This window comes from Aethina tumida, chromosome 3 (assembly GCF_024364675.1).
Source record: "Aethina tumida isolate Nest 87 chromosome 3, icAetTumi1.1, whole genome shotgun sequence".
In the NCBI taxonomy this organism is placed as follows: Eukaryota; Metazoa; Arthropoda; class Insecta; order Coleoptera; family Nitidulidae; genus Aethina; species Aethina tumida.
The window spans coordinates 6,613,129-6,632,659 of record NC_065437.1 but is presented as its reverse complement, the minus strand read 5'-3'; the positions used below and the strand labels follow the sequence as shown (position 1 = coordinate 6,632,659).

At 26.3% G+C, this 19,531-nt stretch overlaps 1 protein-coding gene across 2 annotated transcripts in view; it reads right to left on the bottom strand.

Moving 5' to 3' along the window:
• Positions 1–18,140, bottom strand: part of LOC109597396 (uncharacterized) — a 119,199-nt gene extending 101,059 nt beyond the window's left edge. The window contains exon 1 of one of the 2 annotated variants that reach the window (XM_049965254.1): positions 18,007–18,140. The gene's annotated coding sequence lies outside the window, so the exon portion shown is untranslated. The remainder of the gene's footprint in view (positions 1–18,006) is intronic. The other variant, XM_049965255.1, reaches the window with a different exon arrangement.
• Between the last annotated feature and the right edge of the window lie 1,391 nt (positions 18,141–19,531).

Here is a 19,531-nt window from a genome sequence, read left to right as displayed (position 1 = left end):
ATTAGTTTTCAACGAAATTTTAATAACGTAAAATTCATTTGGCGTACGATTCTATGAATAATTTTTTTATTTCATTAAATTACATTTCAGTACGTAGAAGTTTTCTACAACCAAATAAAAACAACTTAGCAAAACCGTTGAAACATAATTCTTCTACTGCCCTGCTTTATTTAATGCTTCGCTTCTCGACCATAAAAACAAACTTGAGGAATGTTTCCTCATCCACGATTTAGTAACGTAAATTATGTATTTGCAACTTGGAATGAGTCATGTAAGATTAATTTAGCGTTTAAAAATGCAAATGATGCGATCAATACGGAATATAGCTATACGAAAATACTACAGGTATAAGTGCGAGTGAGAATATATAAACTTATTTAAATTCTCGTTAAAGTATTTAAATTTTTACTTTGAAAATTGTAAAATAATGGAAATACTAAATAAGAATAAATAAGGAATAATGTAATACGTATAATAGTAGTTGTAAGGTATAACTATTTGCATTAATTACATTAATTACTTAACACAAGATTAGTCTATTTGTAAACTTCTCACAAATTCTACTAACTCTAAAATTTGTGTTATTTTTCCAATAATATTTCAATAAGTGTTAATCGAAACGAATGATTATCTTTTAAGATAATTGAACGAAGGTACAATTTGATTTAAGTAATATTTAACCATTTTAGCTAATAAAAGTATTTAAAGTAAATAAGTAGAAATCACAAAATATGAACAGTTTAGTCAGTTTTTAAATCTCTTTCAAATAATAAATAAATCTATTGATGTAGGAATACTTAACTACTTTATAAACTTACCATCTAGTTTACGAATTAGCTACGTCTTAGTTATCCGTAAGGCAATATTTTTTTTAGAAATGTGATTTTTTTGGGTAAATTTAACTTGACACGTATTTCCAATATAAATGGGATAAACGAATCTGGGATACACAAACGTTTAATCTGTGTTGTGAAAGTCTAATTTGATCACGCATAGACGGTTGAAACCTTTAACAGAAAAAGCCAAATGTATCTGTATATTGCCTCCGGCTTTTCAGTATTTGTACATGAAGTTTCCCGTTTTACAGGCTAGATGTGTATACATCTAGTAACTATTATTATTTTGCGGTGTCTAATAACATTCAAATTTGTTAAATAAGCAATTCAATTTATTGTTATGATCAAAACAGATATGGAAAATAAATAAATGTATTTTTGTACTAACCAAGTATACAGTGATGTTGTTACAAACTCATCCAACTATTCATTTCAATGGTATGAAACATACTCAAGTTATTGTTGATGAAGCTTGGAAAACCATACAATTTTTATGTTTTGAATAATTTTTGTTTTTTGCCAAATAAGTGGAAACATCCATTTCATAATTTTAGTTCATAATTTTTTCAAATACAAACATTCAATCATTAACAAACCATGATCGGATAAAGAGTAAAATGTTGATAAAAAAATAATAGATTTTCTAGACAGAAAAGTAAATAACTGAAGTGAAAATGCATCTTAATTCTCATATTTTAACGTTTGAATCCCATATGTATTTCAAGTTAATTTTTAATCGAAAGGGGATAAGAATCGATGTTTGCATTACTACCTTTTGTGAAATGTCAGATTTTTTATAGTGAGAAACATGGAGTGAAATGTAAATTAAATTTTTCAGAAATGCAAAATACAAAAAAGATAAAAAATTAACGTTATTTTATGACTAATCTCATAAAACGCTTTTTGTGGATGGATTAAATAGAACTCATTCTTATTTTTTCATTTTATTTGTGGTTTTTAAATTAATTTACAATTGATACATTTATTCCTGTAACTATGTTAATAAAATAAACAAGAAAATATTTTACTTTTATTAGAGGTAAAAATTGAATTATGTATTTAATTTAATTTTATTATATCAATAATTTAACATTATTGGATAAAATTTAATTACTCTATTAATTCAATAAAAATTAATCAATACATATTGAATTATCTGAAAATATTTCATATTTTCGATGTACACTAGAGTATACTAATAAAAAATTCTACAATAAGTTTTTTTCCGTATTTAGAAGCAACATACAATCTACATAAATTTAATCTATTTTATTGTAAGAAACAACTATTTTCAAATAATCTTATGTTAACCAATTTCATTTTACCTTGAATTTTACAGGAAATCAAAAAATTCAAAAACTTATGTTAGAATTCAATTCAATAATAATCTTGATGAAAGCCCCTCAATATATTGAGGGGCCGTCAATTTTGTTTTCACTTTGTGTATAGTTATATTGTGCAATATAATCTTATTGATTCTTAGGACGTGGTCGAAACTATTTGAAGTTTATTATTACTACGAGTGTGTTTAGACGGACATTGATACATATGCAGATTCGAGCACAAATAATGACTTCTTATGCAGATTTTAGTTTTTCTGTTAATCGAAAAAAAGTATTTCAATTAATGTCGTAACATCTTTTATCCTCTTTTCCAACTAAATTGAATTTTGGGGATAAGAATCGATGTTTCCATTAGTACCCTTTGCGAAATGTTAGACTTTATATAGTGAGAAATATACAACCAAATATGAGGTGATATTTCAAATTTTACTCAAAAAAGTATCAACTTTACAAAAATTCAAAAAGCAAACAAATATAAAAAATAACTTTATTTTTTATTACGTTTTGACTAACCCCATATAATGAATGTTGATAAAAAACAATAACTGTATAATACTACTTTGTTCTTAATGTTTCTAAATTTTAGCTATGGACTCTTGAAAAAGTAAATAACTGAAGTGAAAATGAATCTTAATTCTCATATTTGAACGTGGAAATCGAAAGTGTAAAATAATTACTATGAACGTCTTAGAATTAATGAATATTAATGTTACTAATGCATTGTATTTTTCTATAAAAATATTAACAACTTCCTGAAATGTCTGAAATTGAACTGTGCTTCATCAAATTAATTGCTGTTGTACATTAGATATTAATGTAGCGACTTGAGGATTGCTATTTTACTTGTTGTCAGTTGTTTCAGAATTTTTTAGGTAGCATTAAAAAACAATTTTTAATCGTCTTACAAACTTTGAATAAAAGAAACATGTTGACCTTTAATTCGACCTCTATTTGTTGGGGCTGGACTTGATAAAATATGGACATAAATGAAAAATTTCGATTATTCAAATTATTCGTTACCGGAAAAACTATTTAGAAAAGAGAATGCATGAAAATCCTCAAAAATTGAAAGGTTTTTCATTCACACATTAGCTATAATTCAGCTATTATTCATTCGATCGAAGTGAATTGACGGGTAATTTAATCATCTTTATAACGAAATATTATTTATCTCGATTAGGTTTGACATTTACTTTGCTTTTAAATAAAACCATAAAATTTAATCCACGTATATTGAATTATCCCTAAAATTTTTATATATTTTCGCTGAAATCTAAACTGTACTAATAAAAAAGTCTTGAATAAAAGTTTTTTAGCATATTTAGAAGCAATATGTAAATTATATAAACTTAATCTATTCTAAGTGAAAACAACTATAACTACAGAAGATGTGAATTTATCAACTTTTGTGTTTAATGGATTTATTTACTTAAATATAAAAAAATATATCAGAGACAGTAATTTGTTTTCATTATTAATTTTTATATATTTTGTTTATAGCCCTAGTAATAAAGAAGATGTCAAGATAAGAATTTCACCAACTTTATATTTAATAGCTTTATTTACTTAAATAAAAAAATACTTCTCATTCTATTTATTAAATTTAAAAAAAAAATGTAAATTTTATTACCAGAAAGATGAATTTGGTGACACTATAAGGGGGATGTCATTTTATTTATCAAATTTTATTAATAGAAAAAAGAATTTGACCACATTATGTCTTTATTTACTTAAATATTAAAGTACTTCTCATTCTATTCATTAAATTTATAAAAAAAATGTAAATTTTATTACCAAAAATATGAATTTGGTGACACTATAAGGGGGATGCCTGGATAAAAATTTCACCAACTTTTTCTTTAATGGCTTTATTTACTTAAAATTAAAAATACTTATCATTCTGTTTATTAAATTTAAAAAATATATATAAATTTTATTACTAGAAAGATGAATTTGACCACATTATAAAGATGTCCAATTTCGGTATTGATCACCGTTTATTATTATTATTATTATTAGTGTGTTGAGATGGACATTGACAAACACAGATTCAACCACAAATAATGACTTCTTATTTAGATTTTAACTTGTCTAATATTGAATAGAATAGTGTGAGGATACCAAATTTTACCACATATTAATCTAACGAGCTTATAAGATTCCCTATATGTATTTTGGAGTAAATTTTTAATCGAAAAAAGTATAATTAATGTTGTAATCTCTTTAAACCTCTTTACAAATAAATTGAAGTTTGGGGATAAGAATCAATGTTTATATAACAATATACATAATATATACAAGGTAACAACCTTTTGTGAAATGTTAGATTTTATATAAAGAGAAACATGCAATATATTAAAGGCTTGATATTTCAAATTTTACTTAATAAATATCAATTTTAATTTTATTTAGTTTTAGTTTTATCGGGGATTCTTGTAACTATGTTAATACAATAAATAAGAAAATATTTTACTTTTATTGGAGTTAAAAACTATTTTCAAATAATATTATGTTAAGCAATTTCATTTTACCTAGAATTTTACAGGTACAAATAAAAAAAAATCAAAAATATATGTTAGAATCCAATTCAATATTCAATCAATATTCAATCAATCAATATTTTGTTCGTCTGGGTAGTAAATTGAAACGATAATCTTGATGCAGATACTATTAAAGGAAACGTTTCAATTTTCATTGAAAGCCCCTCAATATATTGAGGAGCCTTCAATATTGTTTTCACGTTTATGTATTGCTATATTGTGCAATATAATCTCATTGATTCTCAGCACGTGGTCGAAACTATTTGCCGTTTATTATTATTACGAGTGTGTTCAGATGGACATTGACACACATACAGGTTCAACCACAAATAATGACTTCTTATGTAAATTTTCATTTGTCTAATATTCAATAGAATAGAGTGAGGGGTACCACAATTTTACGACATATTGTTCCAACAACTTTATGTGTGTATATGTAGTTCGGATTTAAGTTTTAATCGAAAAAAGGATTTTAATTAATTTTGTAATCTCTTTTATCCTCTTCCTCAATTAAATTGAAGTTTGGGAATGAGAAACGATGTTTTCATTAATACCATTTTGTGAATGGTTTAAACTGAAATCTGCAACATTCTTTTTTTCATTTTGTGGTTTTCAAAATAATCTAAGACTTATCGGAGATTCTTGAAAATATGTTAATACAATATTTACTTTTATTAGAGATTAAAACAGAATTATTTAATTTCATTATATTAATAATTTAATATTATTTAATTATATTTTATTATTAAAATATAATATAGATTTTATTAATATTAAAATATATACTGACATAAATTGCGTCATGATAAATAAAAATTCATGCATAACATATGTTTGTGTTTAAGAAGTAAAGCCAAATTGTTAAATTTTGTGGCCCCAAATTTACATAAAATAAAATCCTCAAAATGGCTTTCATTATTCACTGGTTTAAACTGCCTCATAAGGCATTTGAATGAAGTAGGATGCTGACAGAATGAGTAATGATTCAAAATCATCCCTTACCAAGAAAGTAATCCTTTGCTTTTTGTTTGGAAATTTGTCTTGGGTCGATTTTAATATTTTTAAGCAGACATAAGCTATTCGTTATTACTGCTACATAAAACGTAATTTATTTAATAGTATTATTAATTATTGGAACAATTACTTTTATTGTTATATTGGCGAATTTTGTGAAAAGATTAATAATAATAATAAAGTGGTTATTGCAATAGACAATATATTACATAGTATATTAATAATCTAATTAAATCCATGATTGGGATAAAATGTACTGTTTATACTGTAATACTGTAGTACTATGTGTTCTGTAGTTTTCAGAAATATTTTCCACTTTTATAAGAATAATTAAGTATTCATTTAAATATTTTAAACGTCGGCCTAATATAAATGCAAATACTTTTTCTTCTCTGAATAAAACGTAAAAATGTAGATTTATTAAAAGTTTTTAAGTTTGTTTAACATGAATTTAAAATAGAACGGAAATTTAAATCCTTTTTGAAATTACGAGACTAAATAGAAAATGCAAAAATGTACAATCTAAACTCAAACGAATTTCTTTAATTTAACTTTTCATGTTTTTAAATCATATTTAATGTTACATTAATAAAATAAAATAAACAGTAACGATTTAGGATGGATAAAACATGCGTAAATTGAAAATCAAAGCAAAGGATTTAAATGAAATGATATTGGGTATTAAATACATTAAACCGGTTTTATTGGTCATGAAAACTTTCCGATTATTTATTTACTTTATAGTTGATTGAAAGTACAAAGATTTGATTAAGTAAATTCCCTGGCAAATTAAAATTGATACCAAATATTCACTTAAAAGAACGGTGGCACAATAAAATAAGGTAATTAAAAGCTGTCAGCCCCTACATTAACTAAATTTGAGGTTCTTCAAAAGAATCCCATGTCTTTGATGTTTGTAGTAGGGACAACATTTTTTCATTAGAATTTCTTGTCGTTTTTTATATCTCAATGTAAATATGAAGACTCAAGTAACACAAAGACATTTTACATACTGAATGCTGATAATTAAGTATCCCTTTTAAGTTTTATGTTCAACTTCTATCAACAAAAAATATTATTATTTATTAACCGTTTTGTGGTCCATTCTTCAACCACAACATCCTACATGTTTTAATAATTGTGCTTACAAGTATGTAAGTTCACTAAAAAAGGAAATATTTTCATGAATCTATTCCAGATTTCACAAAAACTGTGGTCTACTTAGCATAATGCTGTGCATCTCACTATATTGTCAGTTGTTTAGAAACTGCCAATGTTTCAGTTTTACCTTGGCCACCCCATTCTGCCCACTTAATCCCGACTGAACATGTGTGGAATATGATAAGAAGTAGTCTGACTAATCTTTCCAAATAATCAGATATTCTGGAGTAATAGGAGCACGGAATTGGAGTAAAGTGGGTCTCAAGAATAAATTAATAATCTAATACGTAGCATGCTGAGTGTGTAAATTTGTGACATGGACTCTATTGATCAAATTGCCGGTTTTATAATATAAAAAAAATAAATCCAGTCGCTTAATATTTTATAATATTTAAAATGATTTAATATTTATGTTACGTAATTTTGTTTTCTATGGCTGAAATTAATTAATTTAATGAATACATTTCAAAATAGTTACAAACCACGTATATTTAGTGACCGCTTATACTATGCAGCACTGCAAATTCCTGAAATGACACGAAATTAATGTTGGAATATTAAACCGATACAGATATTTATCTGTGATACGAGGTACATAATGTTGAATATTTGTTCAATAAATAAATTATTTTATTTTTATATCTGTCTATATAAAATTTGTGTTTCCGTTTTACAATTTAATTTTCTTTATATTACATTAATAAACGTCACAAAAATATATTGAAAATAAACGATAAAAAATTTGGTTTGGATACAATGAGGAGATTTTCATCATAGATATTTTATTTATATGATACAGAAGTATGTCCTAATCATGGTAATTTCAGGTATTTTATACAATGATCGTGATTTTTTAGTTTGAAATTTTTAAAAATTCCTGTTCTCATTTAAGAAATTAAAATAATATTTTTGTCAACTCATTTTTATTTATAACAATATTTTATTTGATATACTGCTAATTATAAAAAGTATACACAAACAATTAATATTTTTGGATAGATTATTAGTTTATCCTATTTTAAAGAAAGTTTCTTCTATACATCAAAATTTTAAAATGCCGATTTCACGCCCAGATGAATATTGACGAAGAACTACCACAATGTGTGATCTTTCGAAGGTCCGTCAAAATTTAATTTGGCCATAATTCATTTATAAAAATATTTAGGTTTACATCTTGTAACCTTCTTCTGTTGTACGTACGCAAATACTTACACATATAGCAAATCGATTGCACTCAATTCAATTTTCTATAATGTCTACTGAATTCGTACGTCGGGAAACATTTTGTTTGTTTTGAATTATAAAAACAGTTTTCGTGAGAATAGTAAAGCTAACATAAATTATATATACTATTTACTTATTAAGTTGTTTTCATTAAAACAATTTTAATAATAAACACTTCATAAAAATTAAACTCATAATTCAAAAATTAATATCGTAATTGAAATGAAAATTGAATGTTTTATAAGTGTGTTTGGCCACATTCAAAGCAAAGAAAAATCGAAGCTGTTGTTGAAAATGCTGTTAGTGACGTGACATTATTGCGTTGAGGCAATAGAAGTGTATGAAAATAAAACTGTTCAGAATTTATGTCGGAAACTTTTGATAACGACACTTTAACAACTAACTGGATACCAAACTACTGGTATTCTAAAACAACAGTCTTATGTGTTCTATAACAATTTGGTAACTAACACAACGTGCTAACAAAAGTTTCAAAATTTAATTGAAATATTCTCTAAATTGTTCCATATTTATCCCAAATTTTCGTACAATTTAGGGCCACAACACTCTACCCTTCGATAAAAGTCACAAACATTCTACGAAAATATTTAATTAATTAAATTTCCAATCATGTTAAAGGCATTTGCTTGCATTATCTTTAATAAATATTTGAGAGATAATCTAGTATCTTATTACATGCATTATTATACAAGATTGATTCATCTAGATAAAGGCAAATTTGTGTCTTTCGGTTTATAATTCTAGTTAAAATGGTGTTCAAAATTAGCAGCATGCCCAAACAAGATATAAAAATCATTAAATTACACGTCTACCGATACCCAATTGCTTCTGCTGGATGAAAAATAACTGAGTTATGACTGGTTAAATCTTAAATTAAGTTTTTATGTAATCAGAAATATTTTTAATTTATTTTCCAATGTTTAAACTGGTAAAAAATGACTAACTGAAATACACTGTAATATCTTAAATATTTAAATAGTATTATATATATTTCCTGTAAACAATTTTTGAATATTACCAAAGGGTGCACTTGAAGTGATTATTATACTGTATAAAAAGTAATGTACTTTTGACCACACTGTATATATAAATATTCGTAACAATTTCTAGATAAGACAATTAAGATCCCTTTTCTGTTAAGTGATATAATTTTCTAACCACTTGAAGCTCAAAACGTGGAAAAATATTCTATGATGACATGGTTAAAATAAAAAACTTAAGAAGTGAGCAAATATAGTGAACTGAGTGGTTTTAGTAGTAATTTTAAACATTACATGCATTATTATACAAGATTGAAAAAAATACAATGGATTACAAATTTCCACTTATAAATATATAAATTTTCTTTTCATTTTTTTTATTTTGTCCATTCATCTAGATAAAGGCAAATTTGTGTCTTGAGGTTTATCATTCTTGTTCAAATGGTGTTCAAAATTAGCATCATGTTCATGTAATCAGGAATATTTTTAATTCATTTTCCAATGTTTAAACTGGTGAAAAATGACTAACTGAAATACACTGTAATATCTTAAATATTTAAATAGTATTATATTTATTTTCTGAAAACAATTTTTGAATATTACCAAAGAGTACACTTGAAGTGATTATTATACTATATAGGAATAATGTACTTTTGGCCATACTGTATATAAATATACATATTCCTTTGCCAAAATTATAAATTAAACCGAATTTATATATAAATATTCGCAACAATTTCTAGATAAGACAATTAAGATTCATTTTCTGTTAATTCACATAATTTGGTAACCACTTGGACCTCAAAACGTGGAAACATATTTTATGATGACACGGTTAAAATAAAAAACTTAAGGAGTGAGCAAATATAGTGAACTGAGTGGTTTTAGTAGTAATTTTAAATATTACCTGCATTATTATACAAGATTGAAAAAAATACAATGGATTACAAATTTCCACTTATAAATATATAAATTTTCTCTTCATTTTTTTTATTTTGTCTATTCATCTAGATAAAGGCAAATTTGTGTCTTTCGGTTTATCATTCTAGTTAAAATGGTGTTCAAAATTAGCAGTAAGCCCAAACAAGATTAATAATATTTTGTTATAAAAACCATTAAATTATACGTCTGCTGGATGAAAAATAACTGAATTATAATTGATTAAATCTTAAATTAAGTCTTCATGTAATCAGGAATATTTTTAATTTATTTTCCAATGTTTAAACTGGTGAAAAATGACTAATTGAAATACACTGTAATATCTTAATTATTTAAATAGTATTATATATATTTCCTGAAAACCATTTTTGAATATTACCAAAGAGTACACTTGAAGTGATTATTATATTGTATAAGAGTAATGCACTTTTGGCCAGACTGTACATAAATATACATATTCGTTTTCCAAAATTATAAAATAAACCGAATTTATTTATAAATATTCGTAACAATTTCTAGATAAGACAATTAATATTCATTTTTTGTTACGTCATATAATTTTCTAACCACTTGAAGCTCAAAACGTGGAAAAATATTCTATGATGACATGGTTAAAATAAAAAACTTAAGGGGTGAGCAAATATAGTGAACTGAGTGGTTTTAGTAGTATTTTAAATATTACTGCATTATTATACAAGATTGAAAAAAATACAATGGATTACAAATTTCCACTTATAAATGTATAAATTTTCTCTTCATTTTTTTATTTTGTCCATTCATCTAGATAAAGGCAAATTTGTGTGTTTCGGCTTATCATTCTAGTTAAAATGGTGTTCAAAATTAGCAGCAAACCCAAACAAGGTTAATAATATTTCGTTATAAAAACCATTAAATTACACGTCTGCCGATACCCTATTGCTTCTGCCGGATGAAAAATAACTGAATTATAATTGATTAAATCTTAAATTAAGTCTTCATGTAATCAGGAATATTTTTAATTTAATTTCCAATGTTTAAACTGGTGAAAAATGACTAACTGAAATACACTGTAATATCTTAAAGATTTAAATAGTATTATATATATTTCCTGAAAACAATTTTTGAATATTACCAAAGAGTACACTTGAAATGCTTATTATACTGTATAAGAGTAATGTACTTTCATACGTAAAAAATATTCAGTAGGTTTTGGTCACACTATATAAATATACATATTCGATTTCCAAAATTATAAATTAAACAGAATTTATATATAAATATTGGTAAGAATTTCTAGATAAGACAATTAAGATTCATTTTCTGTTGTCATATAATTTTCTAAGTACTTAAAGCTCAAAACGTGGAAAAATATTCTATGATGACATGGTTAAAATAAAAAACTTAAAGAGTGAGCAAATATAGTGAACTGAGTGGTTTTAGTAGTAATTTTAAATATTTTATAAGTCTACCAAACTTTGAAATATCTAATTAAATGAAGTATTAAATAAAAATGGGATAATATTATAATAAATAATTTACTCAAATAGCGGAAGTGGCTATCGTATTCGGAAAGTCGTTAAAATTTGATCTTTCCCCAGATATAACAAAATTATTTTTTTTTCTATCAGAACAAATTAGTTACTCTTGTAGGATTAATTAAATCATATTTATAAACAAAATATTCTTTCTTCATCCCAATCTGGAATGCTTTTTTTTCTGGATGAAAAGAACAAGTTTACCGTTATAGTTGTATGACCTAAATAAAAAGAAAAAAATGTTGCACTCAACGTTCTTGAATTGTCCTAAATATGTATAAAAGAAAGATTTTATATTTTTGGTATAACCTAATGATATAACTATAATAAGAATAAAAATTCAGCAATAACAAATTCATTGTATTATCTGTATAGTTTTCTCTGAACTCTTTTATTAAATTAGTTAAAGCACGATGGATACTCGCTTAACAAATACATAAATTAAAGTAGCTATAACTTTCCACAGATTATAATTTAAAATACGACCCACGTTTCTGGAGAACTACTCATAATTTTCTCTTTAAAACTAATTAATAATTTAAGGCCTTAAGTAGCATTTATATATAACTCAGAAAGTTCGAGTTATGCAGCTTATTGTAATTAATTTTATAAGTTTGTCGCTAAATTTTGTCAAGCGCTAGAATGTCCAGGTAAATTCATAATTTACATTTAATTTAACTAACGTTGTAGTTTAAATTTAAACTAATTATTATATTCCTTAATTTAAGTTAAATATTATTATTACTTCACGTATTATTCAAATAATTTTACGGTTAGTAATATTAATGTATTTAATAATTTTTCCACACTTAGGTTTTCAGTAGATATTTATTTATCGAACGAAATTCCTAAAACATTTTAAGTAGCTATAAAATGCTTCGTAAATTGTTTAAAATGTTACTCGTGAGATGTAGATAAAGAAGATATATAGATTAAATTTGGACCAACAACATTGTTACTTTAACAGCCAACTATTATGAAAACTGCTCCGACTTTCACCATCAAGTTACAACAGTGGGTTGTGACATAGTTTGTTATTAATTTTTTTACTTTAGAGATTATATAATATTAGGCAGAACGGGTACTAATAAGTAAGAATCGGAATAAGTAGGGATCGGAATAAATGGAAATCCGAGAATGCATATCGGGAGAGTATGGTGGGTGAGGCACCCACCCCATTTCATTAATTTTCGTGTTGCAGAATGACGCCTTTTCATGTCAATATACCTTTCGACATTAACAGTTTGTCCAGATTTCTGCACTTCAAAGTGAACATTTCCGCAGTACTTCGTGGTGATTCGTTTGGGGAGTGCCTCTGCCTTTTAGATTGTCTTTTAGGACCTATTTTTTGTCGATTAAACGGTCAAAAACCGGTCCTGTGTGGTGCCGTTGGGGCCTCTGATGGATCGGTTGGCTTGTTCTGCTTATTTTTCCAATCTGTTGTAAATATTTCTGGATGGTCAACCATAGTTAAGGGTGTTTGACAGTTGTTCGATTGTTTGATATGCTTTTACTTCTGCCCTTAACATCTCGTTGTTTAATTTCGTTGAACTATTACCGGAATTACCGGATCTGAACTTGGATAACACTTTTTTGTAACAAAAATGGTAACGAAGCTCATTCTTGAAAACTCTGATATGGTACTTAATTATTAAGTACCTTAAGGGAAATTAATTATTATAGAAGAAAAAATATTGCATAATCATAAAATATAAATATAAATTTACTTTGTTTGCTTTTACTTTTAATTTTCGCAATACAAAATTGTGCTGGTAATAAAAAAGGGATTTGATCCTCCATATTATATCAGAGACCCATTACACAATATGTGAAATATGAGCATTAATATCTATTGGCACATCAGCATACTATTATTGCAATAATTTATATAGGAATAAATCGGCTTACAAAACAATTATATCAATTGAATTTATATGAAATTATTTGTTTTGATATTTGAAATATGCCTCTATGAATATTTGTCATTCAATAAATAAATTAAAATTATAAAATTAACAGTAATAAAATAGATAACACTTTTTTTATTTACTTGATCAAATTCAGAATACAACAATTACAGTACATAAGTAAACAGTGTATACAGGATGATCGATAAGAGATTTAGAACAGATTAAGAATATATTTGGTTGTGACGATATTGTAACAGATATTAGCATAGCCAGTTCATAACATTAATTTTTTCCCTTAAAAGCCACTGCTTCAAATATTTTGAAGTGTGCTTCCGGTCATTATCTTGTTGAAAATAATGTTTTAGTGGCATATTTTTAACTGAATACGGTACCATGTTGTTCCTCAATATTTTTTTATATATGAAACCGCCCATGGTACCCTCTATTTAAAGGAGAGGATCCTTTACAAATCCTGAAAAGAAGTCCCATACCATTACCGACCTGTCGCCGATTTAACAGTCAGTATGGTAAACTTTGGATTAAACTTTTATGAATAGAATAGAATTTTCATCGATATATTTGTATACAGTGTGTTCATAATTGGTAAAAATTATATTAGATTTGCACATACAGGGCAGAAACAATTTACATATTTTTAAAGTTACTCTTCTTCCTTCCAATACTTAGTAACTTATGAGTTAAGAAGGAAGTAATTTTGCCATAAATTTACTAGACCATTTTTGTAATGTGTTACAAGAAATGTTTATGCAAGTACTTCATTTAAAAAAATATATATATAGTACGCTTTGTATATTGTAATACTTATTTGCACAGTAAATTGTTTAAACTAAACCCTATTCAATGTTTATTGGCAATATAAAATTTTATTTTATTTATTAAATTTGATCCACTCTCCAATTTTAAATAAACCCTCCAATCCATTTCAACTATACCCGTAATATTAACGTACCGCTTCATAAAATCATTTATTTAAAAATGAAATATACATTTTATAAACATATGTTAAACGTTAATTTTAAAAATTAAATCCTCTAGTATATCTGCACATGTAAATTAAAATATTAAAATGTATAAAATAGAAACACTCATTAATTCCATGTATAAGGAATGTATTTGATGTTGCCATTCGATGTTATGTTTTTATATATAATAAACCAGGAACATTTCAAAATAAAAAATAAATGAATGTGTGAAGCTTGAAAACGTTATAAAGGAGATATAATATGCTGCACACGAAATGAAAATAAAAAATAACAATTTTGCTGTGCTTTACAGTTAAATTCATTTATGGACGTTCTCGTTTTCTTTGTTCGCCTAGTATTTAAAATATCACAATTTCGAATTGTTAGTTTCGATTCCAAGCAATTGCAATTAGTAAATTATTGTAAAAAAATGGATTACGTTAAACTAGGGACGTAGATTTTAAAATGAAAGTACATAATCGATTATGTAGGTTCAAATATTGTAGCATTATTAAAAATGCTTTATAACGATTTTGCTTAGTGATTATATGAAACTTAGACACAAAAGATCTTTTGAGGATAGCGTAAGGAATAAAGTATAAAAGGCAGACTGGTTTAATTAAGTCTCCTTTTCTGTACCTATTAAATAGGCCAAATTTGAAATTTATATGTTTTTCAATAATATAAAAACATAATTATATTTAATATACGTACATACATATTAATATATATGTATGTATATAGGTCATAGGCAATGAATGAATATCAAATTTAGTTAAAGAATATTTTTTTACAATTTGATTGATACGTAGTATCAACCCAGGTATCAATTGTGAGCTATTACCTAATAAAAGTATTAATTAAATCTGTTTTAAATCTGAATATATTAAATTAATTTCAAAACAAACATACATAATACATTACGTACATTATGGTATGTATTAATTTGATATTATGTAGGTATCTTATCTGTTTACACAGAAAGACAAACAACTAATATTTGAACTGTTATATTAAAAACATGTCGATCAATATGTATGATCAAAAATATTACGGATTTGTATCTAAGTTGTCTGTGTTCTTTGTGGATTTTAGAAACATGCACTGTCACAAAAATGATAATAGTATTTTTATAATACCTAAAAGTTATTAAATACTTTTAATTTGATTATGAAGTACATTAAAAATTTTAGTAAATTCATCTTCTTTTTCATACCCTTTGTTCAGGAAACTTTCACTTGCAGGGAAACGTCATTAACTGCATAAACTTTCTCAAAAATATATTGCTTCAAATAAATTTAAACGTAATAGCTTTATTTGAAAGTTATTGGGGGAACACATGTAATTCGTGGAATCAATAAACTCCATTGAACAATAATTTTATCGAAACAATTTCTTTCATAATACCAATAGGGCAATGCAAAAGTTTCAATATAAATTATATGACTTTTCATAAATATGAAATGTAGTAATATGTAGAAAAAAATAAGAGAAGTCGAAACAGGGACAAATAACACGCAAGGGTATAATTTAATATTAATGTAACATGTAGGTTAAAGTTTTGATTAATGCTTTATGCTTTACAGAAGGAAGCAAAATAAGACAAAGCAATCCCAAATGACTACAATTTTAGTAATTGGTACACAGAACCTATTTCAAATATTTGTCAATATGAGGATATAAATAAGATTATGTTTACATTTCAAAAAAAGAACAATACAGTTCAGTTATACTCTTTCCTATACTTACAAATGTGGAAAGAAATGAAAAGCATGTTTCATTTAGAAATATGAAATATTTTTGTTACTATAATTGTCATTTCTTTAATAAAAACACTGTGCAATAGCGAAATGTTGTCTTTCTAAAACAATTGACTGTACATATTTAATTATAATTAAATTAAATTTTCGGTTAAAATTTAATGAGTTTAATATTTTGTTAGTATCACAATACGTTATGTAATATTTTTTTTCCAATATTACAATGATTGATATTTTACATCATTTTTTGACTAATATATGGCAATATATTGATGTCTTTACAAGAGAGTATATAATAATTATATGCGTTTGTTACACGTTTAGTTATAATTTATTCAAAGCAATGTAACAAGAAATAATTATTGTGGATGTTACGCCAATGGAATAAAATATCAGTTCGATATTAATACTCGAATTTCACATATCAATGCAACGATATTTTTCAATTCAACTGTCAATAATATTCAATCTACTACAATAATAAATTGTTAGGATCTGTATTTATAATAATTAATTATTAAAATGAAAGTATTTCAATGTAATTAATTTAAAATTAAAATTTAATAAATATACAATTATATCTGCTTATACAAATTTAAATAAAATCATTCAAATTCACCACGAGATATCTAATTAAAATTAATGATTGGTGTTCAAAATAAATTTGTGTATATTTGTTATACAGGATATTTCACAATGTGAGAGAAAAATGCATTAAGATAAACCAGGTGGTAAAAATTTTAAAACACTATAATATTCTTTATACATTTTTTATTTAGCAGTTTTATATTTTACATTTTTACGAAATTTCTTAAATTTATAAGCAGTGGGTATATTAAAGATATTCTATTATAGTATCCATATACGAAAAAAAGTATTAATAATAGTCATTAGTGTTTAAATTAAATAAATAAGTTTCCAATTAAATAATATAAAATATTCCAATTATTATATACTTTTATCTGACCTTTGAACACCAAAAATATCAGACAGTGCTCTGCAAACAGGTAAAATTTAAAAATTTATTACCATGTCCATATACATGCAAATTTATGAGCAAGTGCGTAGCTTTCATGTGTATATGTAAATTTTTGCTTCATACCTGAACAAACTTAAATTTGCATCACATACCTTGATAGAAAAAGTTACACCTATGATGTAGATAACATACATTTCACAGAGTCAAATCGATTTCGAAAAACGAAGTCGATAATAAAATCAATAAGGAAAAGAGGTATAATATGTAACCTTATTACCATTCTTTTTTCCCATTTCATCACTTCGCCATCTAAAATCGTTCCTTTTTCGTAATTATATCAAGTAATTTAAGTAAATTCTACCAAAATGATTTAATTAATTAAATATTAGATAATTTTTAAATAAAAATTAATTAAATGTTAACGGGCAATGTCTACAAACATTTTTAATTAAAATGTATCCTTATCGATTTTGTGTCTTATTATCCTTATGGAAACTGTGTCTTTTGCTGTATAAAATTTTATACATATTTATCATTTCAATATTAGATATTAGCGATAAGTGAATGATGTTGATTATAATAATTTTTATTAATCATTAATAAGACAATATTTAATTTAATTAAACATTGAATTTTTGTGTAATGTTGTATAAAAAATCCCAAAATGTTTAAAAATATTTTCCCATTTCCACGCGAACAATGTAACGAAGTTATAAATGAATTTCCGTAAAATAAAATGTTTTCGTTCCAAAAAAAGCAACGTCAAAGCCCATGGAAAAAATAAACAATTCAGTCTACTCACCCGTATTGGCGTGACAGCTGTTGCGGGGGTAGAAACGGCGGTACGAGAACAACACGCGGTGGGTGCGAACGTCAGAGTGCGCGTCCCGACGCCAGTTCACCACGACTACTGAACACCGCGACACTCCGGTCCAGAATGAGGCGTCGCGACGCCTACACGCCTCCGCATCGATACCCGCACCTCTCGTCGACTGTTTACTTTCAACCCCATCTTTCGAGGACTACTACCGACATCAGCAAAAGAAATATCGGACCAGATTAGGCACGGAACAATTTGAATATCATCTGATAAAAATTTAATTGCATCCATTTTTATATTTATTCTGTAACTGGTGCATACAGGGTAATTCATCTAATTGATTCATTAGGTGTCAATAGAGAATTAATTTTTGGTTGCTCTTAGTGTGATGTTATCTATTTTTGTAAAATTCTGTTATTGTATATTGATTTCTTTTCGTATCTTTAACTGTTTTGAGATATTTAATTTTACTATTACCAACAATTCTATTGTAGAAAGGTCTCAGGTTAACAAAAAACGTATCAAACGTCATTAATAATATTCCAAGATATTGAACAGTGTTCGGAATCTTCGTCTATCTTTTCCCCATTTTAAATGCCAATCACATTCTTAAATCAAATGGAATGATAAATTTTTGCGCCATTCGACTCGTGTATCGATTCGCGTCACAAGTGTGCTTTAAATGGTTTTAATAAATATTACTACGTTCCTTGAATAAGTTCTCGCTGTTTCTTCAAAAATGGCAGTAATAGTACTTCGTGAAATAGAATTTCAGATGGTAAAGCACCTGTAAGAAAGTAATGTATTTAATCTTAAATTTGAGTATATGTTAGTTCACTTTAGTGTAAGCAAAGTAATTTTTTATTGGTTCTGAAAATGTCTGAATTTTATTACAATATTTTATTTAACTTAAACACACAAAATCAGTTACGACATGCGGATATTGGTTTCAAAGCTTCAAAAATAGTGATTTTGAACTACAGGGTAGAAAAAAATTGATAATTAGACAAATTATTTGATCAAGAGAGATGTTAGACGTTAGAAGAACTTGGAAAAATATTGCAAGTCAACAGATTCAAAACGTTTAAAAGTGTTGGGAATGATCCAGAAGCAAGGAAATTGGGTGTGGTATGATGTGAAGCTCTGAGAGGTTGAACGACGTTTCCTCACGTGTGAACGACTGAAAAAATAAAAGGTTTTTTGGCGCCGTATCGTATCTGGTGATGAAAAGTGGATATACTACGATAATTCAAAGCATAGAACACTCGATAAGCCCAAACAGGCATCAACATTGTCCGCAAGACCAAATATTCATGGTTTGAAGCTTCATCAATAAACACCTACCTGGAAACGCTTCAATGGGAGGTTCTACCCCACCCGCTGTATTCACCCGGAAGGGGTTATGTCAGGTCACCTATTCCGTTCGATGGAACATGGCATAACTGAGCAGCGCTCCATTCTTACGAAGGTACTGAAGATGCTGTCAGAAAGATGAGAGAAGTATTTT